This window comes from Artibeus jamaicensis, unplaced genomic scaffold (assembly GCF_021234435.1).
Source record: "Artibeus jamaicensis isolate MK-2021 breed Jamaican fruit bat unplaced genomic scaffold, CSHL_Jam_final scaffold_1964, whole genome shotgun sequence".
Taxonomy (NCBI): Eukaryota; Metazoa; Chordata; class Mammalia; order Chiroptera; family Phyllostomidae; genus Artibeus; species Artibeus jamaicensis.
This window is the reverse complement of record NW_026522030.1, coordinates 55778748-55798630: the sequence shown is the minus strand read 5'-3', so window position 1 is coordinate 55798630 and position 19883 is coordinate 55778748. Positions and strand designations below refer to the sequence as shown.

At 40.3% G+C, this 19883-nt stretch overlaps 1 pseudogene; it reads right to left on the bottom strand.

Annotated features, from left to right (window-relative positions):
• Positions 1-10060: 10060 nt before the first annotated feature.
• Positions 10061-11091, bottom strand: LOC119039568 (protein BTG3-like; annotated as a pseudogene).
• Positions 11092-19883: the final 8792 nt, after the last annotated feature.

Genomic DNA, 19883 nt, shown 5'->3' with positions numbered 1-19883 from the left:
TATGTGCACAGATCCCAGCATCCCAGCTCCCCAGCTAGATAATGTTCTTTATGGACATGAAATCACACTTTCCAGATCTGTCTACCCACCACAGACACAGCTCAGTACCAAGTCCATAACAGCCATTTGAGCTCTTTATTTGGATAGAAAGAGGGCATATCCTGGCAGAGTGCATTCTACTTGCCTAAATACATCTTGACCTACCTGCCATCTTTGCACTTCTCCCTTCCCTACTCCTGCTGAAGGCTACCGCTAGAACGTACAGGTGATTCCCATTGTTCTGAGAAGATAAGAGTACCTGGTTAATGTTTGTGACCTGGGAGAATAAGACCCAGGTAAACTTGCAGTGAAAGGAACATGAGACAGGGATTGAGAGGGAAAGACAAATCCAGAAGCCTCAAGTGCCAGGCAGACATAGGCCTCTGGCCTAGGTGGGCAAGGTCCAGGCTGGGGCATTTGCCAGGGTTTTGAGAGACAATGTCATGCTGTGGGAAGAGAATAGCAGGCCTTGGAAAGAGAAATAGCTATGCTTAAAATTTAGTTCTTCAAACTCGAATGTATATGTAAACCTCTGAGCCTCATCTGCACAGTAAGAATAAATATATCTTTTGAAACTTTCTAAGGGTTAGAAATGCCTCTATTGTTGAGAGGAAGGGCTCAACAAGTGGTATTATAGGTTGTAAAGATGGGGGAGTGAAGAAGCAAAGGAGATCTAAGAAATAAAATGATGAAAAGGTAATTATTAAGATAAATGTCATTAACTGCTCTTTTGTTTGTTTGGTTTTTTACCACCTGGGATTTATTCAGCTAATCTCATTGGCCTCTTTTAAACCTTGGCTGAAGCGAGAGTGTGGTGGTCTGGCATGTGCCCAGGAATCACCTGGGGACCTATTAAAATGCAGAGTCTCGTTCAGTGGGTCTGGGTGGATCTGAGGATGGACATTTGTGATGCCCTGCTGCTGATCTGTGAGGCTGATGCTGCTGGCCCATGAACCACACTGAGAGTAGCAAGGTGTTTGTCCATGTAGGCTGAGGTGAAGAAGATGGACGGGTTTGCTGGGCTGTCTGGTCTGCTTCTCCCACATTCCGAAAAATCCCCAAGCTTTCGAGGAAAATGAAGTCAGCTAAGAGAAGCTAAATGAAGTCTGTCAGGGAAAGCAGCACCATGTGGGTAACAGGGCCAAAGGGCAGGGAATTTATAAGTAAAAAAGAGCAATTGAATTCTCTGGGGCTTACCTGCAGACCATATTTGGACACAAGAAACAGGACTTAAATATTTCTTGGGGAACTTGTGTATGGCTCATGGTTAGCAAAGAAGTCAATGTCAAGTTTCATAAAGCAGTGCATCATGGGGCTGACCAACCCTGCAGCAACCAGCTGGCTCTGTCTACTGGAGGACATTTTAGGTATGAGATAAAGGCTCTGTAGATTCATTTTCTGCTGTCCAGATACAGCTGGGCTCAGGAAGTAACTTGGTTGGGAAGCCCAGAGGAATGAGGTGTTCAGAGGCAGACTGGAGGTCTGGTCTAGTGCAGCAGACGTGCATTAACAGAGGCAAACAGAAATAGGAAGTGAAGAACTACACTTGGGCATAGTCCTGTGAAAATATTAGATTACATATTCCATGCTTTATAATTTACAAAGTATCCATTAAACATGGCCTCTTTTTAGCCACACACCTGCCCTAGAAGGTAAGTGGGCATGAATTTTGTCCTATTTTACTAACAAGGCAGCTAAGTGTGGTTGTCATGAGCTATGCCTTTCAGATATCCTTCCAACTGCATGAAGCAGTTGACGGAGTTCTGTAAGCCCTGAAGTCCATCTGTGTGTTCCAGCCGAGGTCATGCTAGCCAGTGGCAGAGTATAGCAGGGATATTAAGGCAGGCCCATTCTTTGGAGACATGGGACTCCTCTGATGGCTTGAGAATATACTACAATCTAACAAGCTTCCACTCAACCTTTCCTCCTTCCCTCTCTTCTCTCCTGAGGGGGCCTGCAGTACAGTCTGATGGCTTTCCCAGCCTCTCCTGGCTCTGTCCCATTTCCCCTTACATTTCCGGCAAGCTAGATATTGTTTTGGCATAAAACATAGATCTGGGTGATTCCAGGATGTGCTTCTAATTAATGCTCTTTATTGTCTTTCTTTTCATGAACTTCAGTTTTAGTCATCAGAAGGCACATCCTTTTTCCTACCAGTTTGTTATCATTTTCAATACTTTATAATTTAAAAATACTTATGTATATGTGATTACGTCTGGCATATTACAGAGGCATATGAATGAAAATTATCTTGTTGAAAATGTAATTGTATTTTAAATTAAGCAAGTTTATAAGAGTTCACAAAGCTTGTTGTTGAGTTTATAGGCAGCCTCTGAGGCCTCTGTTGTTATTGTTGTTCTCTGTTTAATAATTTGTCCTCTACCATTCTCCAGTTCCACTTTTTATTGTTCTCATTAATTGGGGTTTATAATTATCCTGGTCAGTCTAGAGATTCTAGGAGTTTTCACAGGCCAGAGAACTAACATGTGCAGGTAGCCCGTCTGGTCTGTCAGGGAATACCGAAAGCCACAAATGCTAGTCTAAGGAGGAAGCTGTTTAAGTCTGTTGAATGAGTGTCACCAGGAGAAATGAGGACATTGTAAGCTGTGAGCAGGATACCATTTACCATGAAGATGAGGAGGAGGCAGAAGAATCAGCAGGCTCTTCTAGGTCGTTCCTGGAACTGGCTGGCAGCAATCTCACTATTTGCTGAGTTCCCAGGACTTCATCGGGAGTTCGCTCTGAATAAACAGAATATTTCATCAGAACAATTAGGTCTTAGTTCCTAAAGCATGCTTGGCTGGGAAAGAAAGCAGGAACAGCCACAGGGGTCAGTATTCTAGGAGTGGGTGAGCCTAAAGTGATAAGTGGGAGGAGAGCTACAGAATAAGGACAGTAGACGGGAAGCAACTGAATAAACTGAGTCTTGTGGAAGCAACCCCCCTCAGCAGCAGACTGAATCATAATGATGTCTTTCTTTTTTTTAAGATTTATTTATTTATTTATTTATTTTTCCATGACCATTTATCACCTTTATACTCCCCCCTCCTCCCAGCATCACCACACTGTTGTCCATGTCCATTAGTCCTTTTTTCCTTTTTGCTGCATCTCCCCACTCCTTAACCCCACCCCCATAGCTGTCATCCTGCTCTCCATCTATGAGTCTGTCTCTATTTTGCTTTTTAGTTCAATTTGTTATTAGATTCTACATGTGAGTAAAATCATATGGTATTTGTCTTTCTCTGACTGGCTTATTTCACTTACCATGATGTCCTCCAGGTCCATCCATGCTGTTGCAAAGGGTAAAATTTTCTCTTTTTTATGGCTAAGTACTATTCCATTGTATAAATGTCCCATAGTTGTTTTATCTCATAACAATGTTTATATTCTGCTCTTCTGTCCCTATAGCGACAGGAAGTATGGCTGGAGAGTAGGAGGGAACCAAAGCCAGAGCCCGAAGGAAAGAGAAAGCTTAAACAACAGTACTTGATTTGGTGAAGAGTGTCTTTAAAGAACTAGGCATATAAGCAGAATGATGATTAGCAGGAACATGTGTGCACACACATGGGGACGGGGAACAGTGGAGGGGAAGAAGGGACAATACCGCCTTGCCCCTTTACGACAGTCAAATCCTCAGATATTAACTATATTTTGAGCTCTTCAAGAGCAGCAGTCATGAATTTTCTCTCGGTTGTATCCCAGTGTTTCCCAGCACAGAGCTGCTGTCATGGCAGGGCCTCCTGGCAATATGCACTGTGCTGAATGACTTGCATGCCCATGAGCTCAAAAGTTGCCCACCACACCTGTAACATTCTTCCTTCACGTGTTTAAAAATATATATTTTTAAATTGATTTTAGAGAGAGGGAAGGGGGTTGGGAGAGAGAGAGAAACACTGACTTCCTGTTCGAACTGTCCGTGGATTCACTGGCTGATTCTTGTATGTGCCCTGATTGGGGATCAAACTTGCAATCTTGGCTTATGGGGACAATGTTCTAACCAACTGAGCTATTCAACCAGGGCCTTCCTCTACATAGTCGAACAGTCTATCTAACAGCTCAGTTCTACCAGATGTCTTTGACAAAGTATGAGGTTTATTGTTACCAACAGTTAATACTAGATTAAACCCCTATTCATAGGTAACTCAAATGTTGGAAAAATTTTAGTTTCAGGTAATAGCTAATAAGCTTAGTAATTAATGTCTGTAGAAAGCTATTTTTGCAGGGACTGAAGGTATGACCCACCTTGACTCCAGGAAACCCGAAACAGTTCCACCTCTGTGCCTCAGGAGGGCAGCACGCAGTCAGGATGGTATCTGAGACATTGTATTGGGGTTATATGTTTACCGCCCAAGACACAGATGAAGACCACCACTCAGGACACAGATGAAGACCACTTCCCAGGACACAGATAAAAGAATGCTGCAGCTTTTTATCTTATTAATTTTCCCCCTTAATTCCAAACTCCTTACTTACACTTTTCTTCTCTTTATAATAAGTGTCCATTTAAAATGGAATACAAGATGGTCTGTTAGGGTACAAACCTGCATTTTCTCAGATCACCAACCATCTAAATAAAGTGTCCACAAAGATTCAATCCCTGTCTCTAATTATTAAGCCTGGTAGGTGACAGGCAGCATGAACGCTGGCTTTCCCGGTTTCACTATGGCCATTAGCCACTTTCTGAGAGTACTGGGGAATCAACTACAAACCAAAGATTTAGGGGGGAGTGCGGGGGTAGCTGGTTGGAGGTGGTGGTAAGCAAGGACCTGAAGGGAAACTGCTCATTCTGATGGGTGAAGACAGTGCCAGCAGACCCAAGTGAATGAGCCACAGAAAGAGGAAGCCCGGGGGACTTTTGCTTTTCCAGAGATGTATATCTACACAATTTCCTACCTATTCAGTGGATTAGTAAAGAGCTGCCAGATTTTCTCAGGAACTCACAACTGCTTGGGGATTATATTGGTGATTCTCAAAGATAGTCAGGAAGCCATATCACAAGAAAGCCTGGCATGAAGCTAATGATGGCAGTATGTGATTCATTGCTAAGTGATTTGCAGGCTGACTTTTGTTTATTACCCTTGAATCCTTTGTCAGGGAGAGACAAACTTTCCTCTGCCCTTAAGGTTCTTTGAGCTATTCTGATAATCAAATAGATGTGAGACAGATTAGTGAGAGAAAAAAATTAATACATACATATGTATGAGTATATGACATACAGGACAGAGTCAGAGATCCCACATGCATGAAAGTTGAGAGTTGAATTGTGTTCTGAGCTATGGAAGTAACGTGCCTTGGGAGCTTCAGGGGTCATTGCAGAATAGTAAGAAGAGTGGATGTTTGGTAGGTAGGAGTTCACCCTGTCTAATAGGTGGGTCAAAAAGAGATTGTCACTGATAGTCTTTTATTATGGCCAAGGCCCCTAGTTCAAATTCTAGATAGAGGAAGGAGCAAAAGTTTCTCTTGAGCCTGAAGCTCAAATTGGTCTTAACTCAAAACAATCTGCATACTACAGAAGCACATCTTGGGGTGACTAGATATGATCCACCACAGCTGTAATAATCTTTTGGATAATAGCTTATTAGTTCCTTGTTTTGATGATTCTTTTGGATCTTCTATAAAGACTATCACGTCATCAGTGAACAAAGACGATTTTATGTATTTCTTCCTAAACTGTATACTTTCTATTTCCTTTTCTTGTCTCATTGCATTAGCTAAAACTCCCAGTGCGAAGTCAAAAGAGACAGATGAGAGGGGATATCTTTACTGTGTATCTGATCTTAGCAGGAAAGCTTCAAGTTTCTCACATTATGATGCTTTTTGTTTTTAAATTTTCTCTGTTATGCTTTCTGCTTCTAAAAGTAGGAATACTGGCTCATTAAACATTTGCAAATGTTTTAAGAGATACACGAAAGAAAAGGGGAAGCTTTTTACATTGTGTGCCTGCATACCCCAAATTGCCACTACCAGATGGTATACCTTGTGATTTTGAAGCAGATTGTGTCATTTATTTTTGTTTCCTTTTAAAGATTTTATTTAATTTTTAGATAGAGGGAAAGGGAGGGAGAAAGAGAGGGAGAGAAACATCAATCAATTGCCTCTCACATGCCCAAAACCGGAGACCTGGCCCACAACCCAGGCATGTGCTCTGACCAGGAATCAAACTAGTCACCTTTCAGTTTGCAGGCCCGCACTCGACTGACTGAGCCACACCATTGAAGGTGCAGATTGTGTCTTAACACACAATATTTCTGACTCCCTGAAAAACTGCACCAAAAACTGGGATTCCTTGGCAGTTTAGAGTATATGTAGCAAGTTGTGCGTATACTGTGTATAAAGGAGAGAAAGAGACAGAAGGAATATGAAATCATCCCTGCTTCTTTTCTGGGAAATGTTCTTCTGTTCTTGATTTTTATCTTTCATAGGAAATTGTGTTATGAATTAGGTAGTCAGATACTTTTTTTTTAATGTGAATATGTTAAAATTTAATTCAATCCCAGAATGTTCTTATCAGAATTACCCAAGAAATTATAAATTATGATAAAGGACTGGTTATGAGTTATGAGTTACATATGCACTTATCTGTTGGACAGCTGTCAAGAACATGGTGGCTTAGGTATGGTGTCTGCCCAAGGATCTCTGTAGGTCTTATGAGTACATGAAGAAAGGAGCCATGTCTTAGAGGTGCAGGAAGGATATCCTAGGATGGAAGGTAGCTTGAGAACTCCATTTGTAAATGAATTTTTGGAAACCTGAAATTTAAACTTCGACCCCCTCATGGAAGTAAAACCCTCTGCTTTTGGGGATGTACCACCCACCAAGCAATGTCAGTGATTGGTAGAAGCTGCCTAGTAGAAGATATGTGTTGCTTGGACAACACAATTGTAGAGGCCCAGCAGGTGACTAGGAATGGGTCCTGTGATACTGCAGCCGACTCTGCTGAGTTTATGGTCTCACATCCCTACCCATATTTTTCTAAAACATTTGAGAGACTGTGTCTTGGTTCATCAATTAGAATTGCAATTTTGAGACACCCTAACTAGCCATCTCCAAGCAACTGTGAGGTTTCTTGACTCAGGTATATGTGTGAAAGTTCGCAGTTGGATTTTTCTAGGACAAGTGAGCTGCACCCAGTTACTGGCCTTGTTTTTTGTAGTCAAGCTTTGAGGTAGAATTTAGCAATCATTAGTGACTTCTCTGGCTAGTTGTCTAGTTTTTTAACATTAATTACAATCTAACGAAAATCTTCATAAAAATTTTTTTATTCTGTCACAAGTAGTATATGTTCATTTTAAAGAATAACCAGTAAGAAAAAAATGAGCTATTGTATAATTCTTCTATACAACTGTGATTAACATTTTTGTGTATTTCCTTTTAAAATCCCCATATTTTAATAAGCTTTAATAAATAGATTTTTTTTAGTTATATGAGAAAGTTTTTTCTTTTATTTCAACTTAGGGATAGCTATGATGTTTCTTTGTTTCTTTAAAGATTTTATTTATTTATTTCTAGAGAGGAGGAAGGGAGGAAGAAAGAGTGGGAGACAAACATCAATGTGTGGTTGCCTCTCATGTGTCTCCTACTGGGGACCTGGCCCACAACCCAGGCATGTGCCCTGACTGGGAATGGAACTGGTGACCCTTTGCCACACAGGCTTGTGCTCAATCCACTGAGCCACACCAGCCAGGGCTTTTTGTTTCTTTATAGGAATATTTTATCTGTAACTTTCAAAAACATTTGACCATGAATTATTTTTATTCAATCCTAATGGCAACCTTGGAGATTGCTGTTTCAGATATTTGTATCCTTCTCTTCTGGATGAAGACACTGAGAGCTGTAAGATTTCTTTATGAAAGTATGAAAATGCATTCTACTAACTATGGATTGAGAAGCAGATAATAAATTAGTTTGCTCTGGTTGTTTAAATACACATTCTGTCAAGTGGCATACTTATATTTTTGAAAGAAGGCTATGTTTCAAAGAGAGTTTTTATACTGATCCATAGAACAAAGTCCTTGGACCTTGACTAATGTTGCTTTAGTTTGATCCCTATATGGGCCATATTATTTCTAACCACTAAACACCAAACCCACTTGTTTCTGTGTTCCCTCCTTGAGTGTTTGTCTTATGTTTTCAGAGATATATTTAAATTGTCACATAGCTTAGACTGGAGCCATGTGGATGACTGGGTTAACAAGCAACCTGGTCTGCTTCTGTCACATGTCTGAACACTCTCCAGTTTTCAACAAGAATGAGGTCAATTGCAGAATAGTTAATGTTTATGATATATTTAGTGAAAAATAAGCTACAGAATATTATCAATAATGTAAAACTACTTTTATAAAAATATAAGATTAGATAGGTACTCCCTACCCAGGTAGCTTAGTTGGTTACAGCATTGTCCCGACACACCAAGGTTGAGGGTTTGATCTCTGGTCAGGGCACATAGAAGAATCAACCAGTAAATGCATAAATAAGTGGAACAACAAACCCACTTTTCTCTTTCTCCCTCTCTCCCTTCCTTCCTCTCTCTAAAAAAAGATCAATAAATAAAGATTAGGTAGATACACTTTCTTAGAAAAATATGGGAATGGTATAATACAAAATATTAATAGTATAGAGTTATGGATTAAATAATTATGAATTTTAACACTATGGATAATATATTAATTTTAAATTTTATTGATTATAGAGAGAGGAAGTGAGAGAGAGAGATACATTGATTTGTGGTTCCACTTATTTATGCATTCATTGGTTGATTCTCCATTGATTCTCATATGTGTCCTGACCAGAGATGGAATCCACAGCCTTGGCACATTGGGATGACACTCTAATCAACTGAGCTACCCTGCCAGGATCAAAAACAAAATGATATTACAATAAAGAAAACTCCATTTATTTCTAACTCCCTCTCCCTCCTACTGTCTCTCCTTCTTATCTAAAACTTTCATCAAACTAAGTGCTATGTGGTTTCCTCTAAATTCTGAGAGGATGATTTTTGGAAGCAAAAATTATGTAAGAGGAATATAGTGTGAGGAGGAATGAGAAACCAGCATGTACTGTAAGTATGACATTCAATTTAATTCAGTTCTATATTACCTAGGTACATGTGGAATTACTTATGTCTGTATTTCCAAGATTGTATCTTGCGACCTGTAAGGCCAGCCTGAAGCTTCTTAATGCAGGGAGGGGGCAGTGTTTTTGAGTCCGTATTTCATTACATCCCTATTAGTTATATCTGATCGGACTCTAAGTGACCAATGTAAATGGAGGGCAGTAGCTCGCTGATCTGCATTTAATTTCAGAGAAATGGTCTTTCTTTTGAGACAGCAGAGTGGCTTTATTTATTTATTTTTCCATGCCTTTTTATTTGCAACTATATGATTTCAGACAATTCTTCTAAACAATGGTGACATAAAATATATTTCCTTGTGTATAAATAACTTACATATTCTTTATAAAGTAAATGCTCAAAGGTGCTAGAACAGACTGTCCACTCTTACAGTGTTCTCATATACAACAGAGTTGATACACAGCATGTAAATACTCAAGTCCAAAATTTAAAACTCAGGTACTGGACTAACCTTAACAAAGTTTCTCAAACTATATCCATATATTTAAAGTGAATATGTGACCCTGGCTGGTGTGGCTCAGTGGACTGAGCACCATCCTGTGAACTGAAAGGTGGCCGATTCAATTCCTGGTCAGGTCACATGCCTGGGTTGCAGGCCAGATCCCTGGCTGGGGATGTGTGAGAGGCAACCAATTGTTGTTTCTCTCACACATTGATGTTTCTCTCTCTTTCTTTCTTCCTCTCTTCCCTTCTCTCTGAAAATAAATAAATAAATTAAATTAAAAATAAAGTGCATATATGTTTTAAGAAAGATTATTCTCAATTTCTTTATAAAAAAATGTTTGATGGTTTGATCCATCCAACTTGACTATCATGTGTATGAACTTGTAACTTTTAACATGTAGGCAGACTTATTCTACCTTCTCTCAGCACCAACAAAATCCAAAGCAGCTAGTGAGGTGTTAACAGATGAGGATTAATCCAATGATTCCGGTCACAATGCATTCCAGGAGGAGGTAACCAGGCTACTGGAATTGGGCCATATGGTTTATTCTTACCTACTTTGACTTGGATGACCAACTGGAACAGGATGAGGTGAGTAACTCTGATGACTAGTCCCTTGGTACATTCCTAGCCTTGTCTGGGCAAAGGGTGCCTGCCACATTGGAAGAGCTGGGAATGTCAGTTCTGAAATCTGATACACAGGGCTTGGAATTGCAGTCACTGGAAAGGTTTCACTTTTGCTTCGTTACTTGTTTCTACATCTGAAGAAGAGACTCCCGAACAATAATCAGAGGTAACCTTGTCAAGGGCCCTAGTAACTTTCTTAGAGATCTTGTCCTTGTTCTCATGCTCATTTTCAAAGCTAGCAACAACAAATGCATTGAAGTTTTACATTTTTTAATTGAATTTATTGGGGTGATATTGGTTAATAAAATTACATAGGTTTCAAGTGTACAATTCTATGGTACATCATCTGTATATTATACTGTGCGTTCACCACCCAAAGTCAAGTCTCTTTCTATCACCATTTATCTCCTCTTTCCCTTTTTCTTCCCTCTCCACTTCCCTTTTTTCTGTAGTAATCATGGTAATCACCACACTGTTGTCTGTGTCTATGAAGTTTTGTTTTGTTTTTTGCTTAATCCCTTCACCTTGTTTTTCCCTCCATACCAACAGCACACCTCACATGGGTCCACCCGCAGAATGAGTTCCTTTGGCAAGTCCAGGTCACTGTACAAGACGCATCTCTTCTCACAATGCTTTCAAGATGTCAGGATCGACTCTGAAACTTACTGACACAAATGCACCTGTAGGCCCGTCCTTTTGATGGTTTTTCAGGATATCAGTGATTTTTAGATTTTTCTTGAAGTATTAGCATTATTTTCTTAGCAAACCTCTCGATTGCTTCTTTCCTCAACTTAATCATGTTTTTGAATAAACTTTGGGAAAAAGAAGACAACGGCAGCAATTTCACTCATCTTTCTGCTGCCACTTCCCTGGTGTTGTAAATTGGGTGCCCTGGCCATCTGCAGGCGAGGAGCCAAGGGCGCTGCCTCAGGGGGCCAGCTCTTGTGGCTCCTGCATCCCAGACTGGCTTAAGTTTGCTAAAGCCAAACATGAAAATTCCTGCAGCCTTGGAAAAGTGATGTTGTTTTCATAGATGCCATTCTTACAAGAATAACTCTGTGTCACATATTTTTTATCTTTTCCATTTCAGTGTTCCAATATTTGAAGGTTATCAAAGACAGATTGATTTGTTTATTCTTTTTTACAGATAAGTTAAAAAGATATTAGAATTACTCTATACCAGTATCATTTTAGATAAACTCTGAATTCTTGATAAATTACTTAAGATTTATAGTAGGGTGGGTCTTTGGGTCTGCTGAAGTTTGGATCATGATATATCCCTCTGTCTTAGTGAAGCTTTTAGGATTTTTAAAAATAAAATATCAAGGATAAATAAAACAGCTTTAAAATGAAAAGAGAACCAACTATATGGAAAAACATATTTGCCGATTATACCTTGGACAAGGGTTTGATTTCCCAAATGTATAAAGAATTCACTCAATTCCACTCCAGGAAGATAAACAACTCAATTAAAACACAGGCAAAGGACTTGAACAGACACTTCTCCAAGGAGGATATACACGGGGCCCAGAGACACATGAAAAGATGCTCAGTATCTCTAGCCATCAGAGAGATGCAAATTAATGAGATACCACCTCATACCAGTGAGAATGGCCATCATAAACAAAGCAACAAACAAGTATTGGAAAGGATGCAGAGAACAGGGAACCCTAGTGCAGATTGGTGGGAATTCAGACTGGTGCAGTCACTGTGGAAAACAGTATGGAATTCCCTCAGAAGACTAAAAATGAAATTGCCTTTTGACCCAGCAATTTCACTGCTGGGATTACATCCTAAGAACAGTGAAACGCCAATCCAAAAGAACTTATGCACCCCAATGTTCATAGCAGCACAATTTATAATAGCCAAGTGCTGGAAGCAACCTAAGTTCCCATTAATAAATGAGTGGATCAAAAAAACTATGGTACATTTACACAGTGGAATACTATGCAGTAGAGACAAAGTAGGGGCTCCTGCCCTTTGTGACAGCATGGGTGAAACTGGAGGGCATTATGCTGAGTGAAATAAGCCAGGTGGTAAGGGACAAATACCATATGAGCTCACCTTTAACTGGAACCTAGTCAACAAAAAAAAAAGTAGGCAAAATATAACCAGAGACATTGAAATTTAGAACAATCTGACAGTAACCAGAGGGGAGATGAGAGGGGATAATGGGGAGAAGGGTTTTCAGGAACAAGTACAAAGGACATATGGACAAAACCAAGGGTGGGGGTGGAAGCAAGGGAGGGAGAGGTGAGTTTGGCTGGGGTGGGGGGCAGTGGTGGGTGGTAAATGCAGACAACTGTAATTGAACAACACTAAAATGATTTAAAAAGATAAAATATCAACACAAATGTGGGACTTTGATTAGGTGGCTTAGAGAAAAGAAATGACTCATAGTGGGATGACAAAACTTATCTTGACTCTGAGGGTTTCATTCTACAGCTCAGAGAATGGGATGATTTCAGAAATGGCCCTGGGACTGTTTGGTAAAGCCATGTTTCCCTAACTCCCTCAGTTGTTTGCTGCATCATTAAGGACTGCTAATTTGGCCTTGTCATAAGCCAGCCTGGAAAAAGAATCTTTGCCAAATCCATTTCCAGAGCTGCAATGTGGGTGTTGACAGTGGATGTGACAGTGAAGTCATTCTTAAAACTTTTGGCTCAGTCACCTTTCCAAAATTAACATACTTAAACAAAACCAATAACACATCTCTCCTCAGAGAAATAGAAAAATCAGGCATCTTCACAAAATGAAACCAGGCCAAATGGACAGGTTCCGAGGGTGGCTGCCAACAGCTCTTGCCTCTGGCAAAACTGCTGAAGCAGCCCTCTGAAGAGAAGCTGCTGGGCGGAGGATCTGGGTCCCAGGCCGTTTTCATGCACCCAGAAGCACGTAGCAGCTCACAGGGCTGTGTCATCACTAGTGCTGTCATCTGGGCTTTCTGGCCCTAAATAAAAATGACTTGACTCTGATCCTTAATTGTTGAGAAAGAGCACAAAAAGAACTAAACATGTTATCCACAGGCCTTGGGGAACTGATCAAACCTGGGGACTGACACATAGGTAGCACATGAGAGGGGTGTGTGTGGCAGGGGCAGGTTGGGCAGACTTTCTTAACTTCATGCAGCCTTCTGCCCCATGTACGAAGCATAATTTCTTCCTGTTCCCCTAAGGAAATGCTCCCCACCTTTATTTTTTGTTGCTTTTTACTACTTCACTGCTCCTTGCTCTTTAACATCCATTCCACAAACATTTGCTAGGGACCTTTAGACATTTATCCTTTAGAGGTGGCTCGATAGAGCTGAGAGAACGTTGTTTTCAAAGGATCTATCATGTACCAACCGGGTAACCTTGGACAAGAGATTTTGAGTCAGAGCACAGAATAAGAATAGCACATTCTTTCTACTCCACATGAGAATATATTTTATAAATCAATTCAAAATGTTTAAATTAACCTCTAAATGTCCCTAGGAGAGGGAAGTTAATAAACTAGTCTTTAGCATTCTGGTTTGAATTTATTTATAAAGTGCATACGAATTTTTTAGTTTAGAGCACAGGCTTGTCAGGATTTGAGTGGGTCAGGAAGGATATTGCAGCAGGGAAGCTGAAAGCAGGCAAAAAACATCAGTGCACCTGGGTGGAGGAGGATTCTCTAAGGAGGAACAAAGGAGCTGAAAGAGTAGGTGAAAGGGCTCAGATGATACTTTGCCTGCTTTGTTTTTTCTGTTGTCAGGCCCTGATTGTCAGTGACCTGGATACACAGTGGACTGTGGCCTCCAGGCAGAGCTGCTTAGGTTACCCAGGACAAAGGCTATTCATCCTGCCAAACAAACTGCCACGCTGTAGCAACTCCAAAATCATTTGTTCCTGGGGTTCTTAGGCCTTGAGGTTGGGAATCAGTTCTCTGGGGCATGCCAGTAAGCTTGAGTTGGAGTTTAAATTGATAAATATATGTCATAAAGGGCAATTCTTTATGGCAAAATGATTTGATGAAACCGTTTTATCATTGAGTTGTATTTTTGTATGCATTGTGGAAAAGCCATGGAGTCAGGCACCTTAGGTTCTGGCCTCAACTCTGCCAGCTTGTAGTGCCTTAGGACGGTGATTTTCAACCCTTTTCACCTCACAGCTTACATATACTCATTATGGAATTCTGGAGCACATTAAACAATGTATTTTTTGCCAGTCTGATAAAAGAAGTTATAATTTTGAATCATTCACACCACATAGTTATTGTTGTATTAGCTGTTGTCATTTTTTAATTCAACAGTCTGAGGGAAAAGAGGTCAGGGATCCTGACTAAACAGTCAGGTATTTGCATGTTTTGAAAATTCTTGCAGCACACAGCTGTGTCTACTGGGGAGCATCAGTTGCTGCCTTAGGCAAATCACTCAGCTGCTTTGTCCCTCAGAAGAGTCTGGTAAATGGGGTACTGTCTTAAAGTGTAATCCTTGGTTTACATGCATCAGAATGTCCTGGGGCACTTTTTAAACATCCCTACCTATTTCCTAAATTGGGTGAATCGGTCTCTGGGGATGAAGCCACAGAATCTATATTTTAATGAGGGTCCCAGGCCATTACCGTGCACACAGAGACCCACTGGGTAGGACCATCAACAGGATCTCTTCCTACTCTAAAGTTATGTTAATTCTGATGATCTAAATTTTAGTTAGCTTTACTTTTCCATGAACAAAGCAAAATTAACCAGAGAAAGAAAATGACATTTGCTAATAACCTACTATTTGTGCGGTGCTGTGTTTTGGGCCTTTTACAGATTGTCTTATTTTTCTGCATAATAAACCTTTGAGGCAGATATTATTATTGGCACCATAGTATGCATAGATTCAAAGTTGGGACTGTGGACAAGCTTCTAATTATAGAATGAATAAGTTGGGGATGTAATGTATAACATGGTGACTATAGTTAAAAAGTTGAAAGTTGCTAAGAGTAGATTTTAAAAGTTTCATCACAAACACACACAGAGTGAGGTGATGGATGCCCTAACCTTGTTGTGATACTGCTTTTTCAATGTATACATGTGTAAGATCTCTACATTGTACAGCTTAAACTTATACAACGTCATATGTCTATTGTATCTCAATAATGCTGGAAACAAAAATGTTGGGACTCTGATTTCAAAGTCATTCCCTGTGCCATGTTACAGTGAGAAACTACAAAAGAGCTTATAGTAATTTATAAGCTCCAGTGTTTATAGAAAGAATATTATATACCTATAAACAAAGTAAGGCATTGTTACTTTGTGAAATAAGGTAATATAGTGGGAAGGATCCTTAGATATCACCTATCTCCTTTATCTTACAGACACTGAGGCCTGCGAGATTCAAGTGTATTTATTGCTTAAGAGAATACACCAAAGAGAGATGTACAGCATAGAATGTAGAGGCGGACATGCCTGGTTTGAGGCCCAGTTCTACCAGTTACCATTTTGTGACCATAGGGCTGAGGAAGGAAGACCTTGTGGAGATGAAGGGCTGACTCATATAGAGTGAGCAGAGTTCGCCAGATGGTATAGGGGTTCAGAACAGGCCGTCCCAAAATGCACCACTTTGGCATGTGAATTATTTTGAATAGATGGCAGACTCACGAGAAACTTTCACCTCTCCCTTAAAGAATTTAAATTAGGGGCCTCGCTCTTAAGTGTTGTCACTGGAAATAACTTTTTACGACCTATTTATAGGGCAGGGCAAGCTTCTAATTTCTAAACATCTGCTCCTCTCATCACCCTGCAATGACCCTTTGAAGCCCCCAAGGCCCCTTAGCTCATTCTTAGCTCAGAATGCCATATATACCTCATTTTAACTTTCCATCCCTGAATCTCTCATTGTGTGTGGGGTCTCTTACTTGCTCATGTCTGTGGGGTTCCCATTCATATATATGTAATTAAATTTGGTCATCTTCTTTTGTTAATGTGTTTCACGTCTATTTAATTAGTAGACCAGCTAAAAGAACCTGGAGAGTAGAGGTAAGTTTCTTCCACCCCCACAGTGGGTAGGCATTCCAGACAGAGGAAATGAGGGTGTGTCCAAAGAGAGAGCTATGAGAGGGACAGAGCCCTTCATGGAGGAGTGGATGCAGGTGCATGTAGCTGGAGCACATAGTGCTCATGAGGGAGAGAAGTAAAGATAGGGATGTTGGAGGGAGGAGGAGTTGCCCTGCCTCCGGGAGAGACAACTCTACCAGTGGGGGTGGCAACTTCATTGCCAGATTTTTTTTTCTTGCTATTTTACTATTACTTGGTATCAATAATATACCCAAAGAGGTGGGACTGATGTGGCTTCATGGATTGGGTGTCATTCTGCAAACCAGAAGTATGTGGGTTTGATTCCCAGTTAGGTCTCATGCCTGGGCTACGGGCCAGATCCCCAGTTGCGGGTGCGTGAGAGGCAACCAATCAATGTTTCTCTCAAATATTGATTTTTCTCTCCCTTTGTTTCTCCCTCCCTTCCCATCTCTCTAAATATAAGTAAATAAAATCTTTAAATATATACACCCAAAGAAGGTTGGGTTGCTACAAACTCTAGGGAATGTGTCTTTGTAAGCAGGGTCTCCCATACTTTGCAGTCTAAGAAGGAAGACCAGGCAGAGCCTGGGGTCTTGCTGGTACCCTGGAGCCCCTTCTACTTCCCCCGTGAGCTGTGTTCTCTGCAGCCCAATGTCCAGCAAGGCTGTCTTGGGCAAAAAAGCTCTGGGTGTGGTTAGAAGATATTAATAATAGCTATCATTTCTATCTACCTGGCATTATTCTAACTGCTGAATGTACTGATTTATTTAATCCCCACAAAAACCTTATGCAGTAAGCACCACCATATTTTTATTTTCTCAATTTTCAAAAGTTTTTTTAAAGGAAGTATTGCATATATATAAAAAACTATATGTAAATGTACAGTTTAACAAATTTTCATACATATAACTAGCACTCAGAGCAAAAGAAAGAAAATTACTAGCACCTAAAAGGCCCCTCGAGGCCCTGTATAGTCACTAGTCTTCCCTACTCCTCAAAGCAGGAGACCCCTAACCTCCTGCCCATGGACTTGTACTGATCTGGGCTTGTTGGGAACTGAACTGAACTGCACAGCAGGAGGTGAGCTTGAATGTAATGCCCTTGAATTATCCCAAAGCCATCTGTCCCACCTGGGCCCATGGAAAAATTGTCTTCCACGAAAACTGCCCCTAGTGCCAAAAGGGTTGGAGATTGCTGCCCCAAAGCAACTACTATCTTTGCTTCTGAAGGCAGAGATTAGTTTTCTTGTCTCATAATTATTTGTGTACAGCTTCTTTACTTACATTTCTTTGCATGTAGTTATAGCTCTGTTCATTCTCTTATTGCTATGTAATATCTTCAATCTTTTATTTTGAAATATTTTAATTTTGAGCCCCAGAAAAGTTGAAAAACTAGTACAATTAACACCCAAATACCCTTTACGGAGAACATGAAGGAATACTATTACCGTATTTTGCCGTGTATAATGCGCACTTTTTGCCCAAAATTTTTAGGGAAAAATAAGGATGCGCATTATACATGGGTAGATATTCTGTATCTATGTAAGTGTTTTTAATTCTTTTATTTATTTGCTTCTGTGTTAAAAGTGTAGCTCTAGAAAGCAATATCAATATCTGAATGCAAAATAATACCCTGGAATATGATACTTGGCTTTGTTTCTAAATATAAATAAATAAGTTATTGAATTTTTTTTTAATGTAAGACTTTTCTTCCTGAAAGTTTGGGCTAAAACCGTGGGTGCACATTATATGCAACAAAATACAGTACATATTTCTATTTTATAGATGAGGGAACTAAGGGAAATAGAATTTCTCTAAGGGTAACCAGCCCTGGTCATGCCTCTGGAATCTAGTCAGCCTAGTTCCTGCTAAGTCAGTCATAAAACTGTAGATAAGTTCTGTAACTTTTCTGAGGCTGTTTCTTCATTGTTAAGATGGAGTGATAACCCCATTTCATTGAGTTTCCAGGCTGTTGTGAGGTTCAAATCTGAGAAACATGCAAAAATGCTTTGTGAAGAATAAAAAGTGGTGGTACCCCAAAGACGTACTGTTAAAAATGCAGGTTCATCTGGGCCTCACCCCTGTAGATCCTGATTTCAGTACATCTGGGATAGAAAGCAGAATGTTTAACAGATGCGTAAAGGACACTGGCAAAGTGAAAGGGGGGTGGGATTGAGGGTAGGAGGTGGGGGGGGAGAGTGGAGGGAAAATGTTAAGAACTGTACTTGAACAACAATAAAAAAACAAAACAAGAACAACAAAAAACATGCTAGATGATTTTGATGGACTAGTTCCCCAACCAAACTATGGAAAAGCACTTCAGTAAAACAATGGTTCTCAAAATAACCTGGAGGATTTAGGTATTGTTCTTGCCACTAGCTCTACCTTCTCACAGACTCAGGAAGACGAGAGTCGCATGTGCCGAATTTGGTGCTTCATCCTCTGTGAGATTAGAGAATCTCTCCTCAATATTAGTTCCTGGAGCCCTCTTCTTAACAGATGTAAGTAATAGAAAAAGAAAAGGAAGTTGCTTATTTTTCAAGAGGACAAATGACTCACAGGTTTTTTTTTTTTTAAGGGGAAGATGGAGGCATTTGTAGGCAAAAGGGCAAGTCTTCTCTTGCAAAATAAGAGGTCAGATTAGTGAAAAGTAAAAAAAACAAAATCATCATTACTAAAAAATTTGCACATTCCTGTGTAATTAATGATAGATACACCAAATACCTGCTTAGAGCACCAACAAAGCCAGAACGCCAAAAACAAAAGAAAAAAAAGTAATAATTTCATTGTTTAAAGCATTGAGGCTGTCATCGTGGTGGAGGGTGGGGACATTTCTGGGCTTCCTAACATTTATAGTTTAGCATTGTATTTTATCTTGAATTACATGGTGGGGGGGGGAGGGTGGAGAAATGCCATAACTGTTTTTCCCTGCTGAGGGCTAGTAGACTGTAGATGTATTCACTTGTATAAGGGACACATTTTTAATGATTCAGTTTGGAGCTTTAAATATGATAAACAATATCCAGGTGCATGCAACATTAGTTAAGTAACTGAGGAGAATGCCTTTGAGGGCTTTTGAGAATGACACACAAAACAGGTGCTCCGCCTGGGCGCTTCCCTTAGCTCTGCGTTCTGGAGGCGGAGGACCTGGCGACCACCTCAAGCGCCAGGGAGACTCCCGGGAGGCCGAGGCCCAGGCCCAGGCCCAGGCCCAGGCCCGCGGCCCTGTCATCTGGAGAGTCCCCTGCCACTCATTGGCGAGAAGTCCACGGAACACCTACTCAGATCCGGGCGGTTGCTCAGCCTGTTTGCTAAAATAATAAGGTCGAAGTTGAGAATTCTACACAAGAAAACAAAAAACAAAAACAAAAAAACAGATGTTGGTTTGTTTCTTCAAAAATAAACCAATGCGTAGCTCACGACTTTAAAAACAATTAGTCATCTCGCATAATAAGCTTAGGCAGCTCTCAGCCCGAAGTGTATCGCTGAGAAAAAAACGTGGTATCGACACAAGGTATGAATACCTCGTGGATCCCTTTCAAACATTTCTGATTCAACTTTAAAATAGGAATATGTATGAAGAATAGACTTCAAAGTCAAAAGAGCAGTGAAACAAATCT